The sequence below is a fragment of the Chrysochloris asiatica genome, unplaced genomic scaffold (assembly GCF_000296735.1).
Source record: "Chrysochloris asiatica unplaced genomic scaffold, ChrAsi1.0 scaffold00512, whole genome shotgun sequence".
Taxonomy (NCBI): domain Eukaryota; kingdom Metazoa; phylum Chordata; class Mammalia; order Afrosoricida; family Chrysochloridae; genus Chrysochloris; species Chrysochloris asiatica.
Genome location: NW_006409030.1, coordinates 168,624 through 172,557, shown reverse-complemented (window position 1 = coordinate 172,557; position 3,934 = coordinate 168,624).

Sequence of the window (3,934 nt, the reverse complement as noted above, 5' to 3'; positions counted from 1 at the left end):
AGAGGAGCATAAAACAGCAAAAAGCACCAGCAGAAAAAACAAGAAGGAAAAAGAAAAAAATACCACCAACAACAAAAAAACAAAAATAGACCACATATTATAGTCTATAATCACCGAAAAGGGAGAGGAGGGAGAGAAGAAAAAAATTAAAAATCTGTAGCTTAATATGAGTATGACTTTAATGTCCTCTCCTCAGCTTCTTGCTTTCAAAGCTGACTGAGAGATTTCAAGATGCCACTGTTGGTTGTTATGCTGTACCTTAGGCTTTAATTTAATTTTCAGACTGTTTGTTTTTTTAAACACTCTTTCCCTTTCTACACCCATGTCCTGCCCTTTCCCATATTAAAAAAAAAAAAAAAAAGAAATAGAGAAAGCAGTTCAGGGCCAGCTTTTAGGTTGAGAGTATCTGTGCACATGCTTGGTAGAATAACCCACCAGTGGTGAGGGTGGGGGGTGTCCACTCACTCAGACACCCCCTCTAATCACCAGAATGGAGGTGTGCAAACAGTGGGGTGGCCAATGAACAGATACTAAATAAAAAGAAACTCAGAACAAAGCAAAACCAAAAAAGTGTATTGTCCACTTTTGCTCTGAGGTTCCCGCAGCATTTTTAGGTGGTGTATTTGTTCCCCCACTTGGTCTTGCCATTTGGTGTCACCCAAATTGTGGGCTCTGGGCCTCTGAGCCCCACAGATTTAAAAGTACATGATTTCTTACTTCTGCCTCAGGTTCCACTAACTAGTAAGCCTTTAAACTTTTAAATATTTGTACCTATGTGGTACCAAGTTTGGGAGCTCTGCCCTGGATCTCTTCTGCCTGGTATTCTGTGGTATTGCTGAGGGCGAACTTTACTGCACCTCCACCCTCGCCACCATCAAGCCCCGACTCTTGCAAATACCTTTTTAAACAAAATAAAAGATGACTATACACATGAAGAGCTCTGGTAGCATAGTGGTTGCGAATCGGGCTATGAACCTTAAGGTCAGCAATTCGAAACTACCAGCCATTTCGTGGGAGAAAGATGAGACTTTCTACTCCCGTCAACATTTACAGCCTTGGAAACCTTGTACAGGGTCACTAGGGGTCGGAATCGACTCACTGGCACTTAACAACAACTTATACATGGACCTCACAAGATGAAATACACAGAAATCAAATTGACAACATCTATGGTAACAGATGGTGGAAAAGCACCATATCATCAGTCATAGAAAGCCAGGAGAAGACTGTGGGACTAATAATCAATTGCTAATATGCAAATTCATGCTGAAGATGAAAAAAATGTAAACAAATCCACAAAAGCCAAAATATGACCTTGAGCATATTGCAACTGAATTTATAGATCATCTGAAAAACAGATTTGATGCATTTAGACACTAAAGACCAAGTCCAGATAAGTTGTCTGCTGACAATAATATCATACAGGAATAAAAAAGAACACTGTGTCATAGTGGTTAGAAGTCAGGCTGCTAACCTCAAGGTCAGCAGTTCGAACCTACGAGCTGTGACACAGGAGGAAGATGAGGCTTTATTACTCCTGTAAGCATTCATCTGCGAGATTGTCTTACTGTGATAGTTTGTGACTTGCTATGATTCTGTAAGCTATGCCACAGGTATTTTAAATACCAGAAGGGCACCCATGGTGGACAGGTTTCAGATTAATTCCAGATAAAGACAAACTAGGAAGAAGGAGGGATAAACGACTTTTGAATATTTAGTCACTGAAAGCCTTAAGAATAGCAGAAAAACACTGATAGATATAGTGCCAGAAAATGAGCCCCTCAGTTTGGAAGGCACTCAAAATGCAACTGGGGAAGAGCTGCCTCTGCAAAGTAGAGTTGACTGTGATGATGCGAATGGAATAAAGCCTGTGGGAGTAAAGCCTACAGGACCTTCATTTGCAGACAGGAAACAACTCAAAATGAAGAGAAACAGCTATAAATAACCATTAATCATTGGAATATGGAATGTATGAAGTATGAACCTAGGAAAATTGGAAATAGTAAAAACTGAAAGGGAACAAAGCATAAGTATTGATATCTTAGGCATTAGTGAGCTGAAATGGGCTGGTATTGGCCATTTTGAATCTGACAACCACATGGTTTACAATGCCAGGAATGACAAATTCTTTTCATCAAAAAGAACATATCCAGATCAGCCGTGAGGTACAACACGTTCTGTGATACAATAGTATCCATGAGCCTATAGAGAAGCCCAGTTAATACCACTATTATTCAAATTTATGCACCAACCACTAAAGCAAATAAGGGTAAAATAGAAAAATTCCACCAACTTCTTCAATCTGAAATTGCTCAAACATGCAATCAAGATGTATTGATCCTTACTAGCGATTGGAATGCAAAGGTTGGAAAAAAAGAGGAAGGATCAGAAGTTGGAAAATGTGGCCTGAATAATAGAAATGATGCTGGAGATCACATGATAGAATTCTGAAAAATCAATTATTTGTTCATTTCAAATACCTTCTTTAGACAGTATAAGAGATGATTAAACACAAGGAACTCACCAGCTGGAATATATAGAAATCAAATTGACTATATCTGTGGAAGGAAATGATGGAAAAGCTCCATATCATCAGCCAAAACAAGGCCAGGGACAGATTGTGGGAGAGACAAGCAATTGCTAATATGCAACTTCAAACTGAAGCGGAAGATAATGAAAAAAAAAGTCCATAAGAGCCAAAATATGACCTTAAATATATCCTACTTGATTTGGAGATCATCTGAAGAACAGATTTGATACATTGAACACTAAAGACTGAAGACCAGAAGAGTTGTGGAATGAGATCAAGAACATCATAGCGGAAGAAAGTAAAAAGTCATTAAGAAGACAAGAAAGAAGGAAAAGGTCAAAATGAATCTCAGAAGAGACACTGAAACTTGCTCTCCAGCATAGAGATGCTAAAACAAATGGAAGAAATGAGGAGATTCAAGAGCTAAACAGAAATTTTCAAAGATCAGCCCGAGAAGATAAAGCCAAATATTACAACCAAATGTGGAAAGATCTGGAGTCAGAAAACAAAAAGGGAAGAATATGCTCAACATTTCTCAAGCTGGGGGAACTGAAGAAAAAAATTAAACACTGATTTTTATTATCGAAGGATTCTCTGGGTTGATGTTCAACCATTTCAAGAGGTAGCATATGATCAAGAGCCAATGAAACTGAAGGAAGAAGTCCAAAAGGAAATGACAAAGAACAAGGCACCAGAAATTGATGAAATATAAATTGAAATATTTCAAGAAAGTGAGATGACACTGGAGGTACTCACTCATCTCTGGCAAGAAATTTGGAAGACAACTATCTGGCCAACTGATTGGAAAAGATATGTATTTGTGTCCATTCAAAAGAGAGGTGACTCAATGAATTTCAGAAATCATTGGACAATATCTTTGATATTCCATGTGAGTAATGTTTTACTAAAGTAATACAGAAACGGCTGCAAGCAAGCATACATTGACAGAGAACTTCCAGAAGTTCATGCCAGATTCAGAAGATGTCGAATGGGGATATCATTGCTGGTGTCTGATGGATTTTGGCTGAAAGCAGAAAATATCAGAAAGATGTGTACCTGTGCTTTATTGACTATGCAATGGCTTTCGATTGTGCGGCTCATGATAAACTACGGACAACATTATAAAGTATGAGTATAATTGTGCTCACGAGGAATCTGTACCTGGGTCAAGTGGCAGTTGTTTGAACAGAACATGGTTTAATTTTAAACACTGACTGGTTTAAAATTAAGAAAGCTGTGCGACAGGATTGTATTCTTTCACCATAGTTATTCAACTTGTATGCTGAGCAAATAATCCAAGAAGCTGGGTTATATGAAGAAAAACATGGCATCAGGACTGGAGGAAAACTCGTTAACAACCTGCAATAAACAGAAGATACAACCTTACTTGCTGAAAGTGAAGAG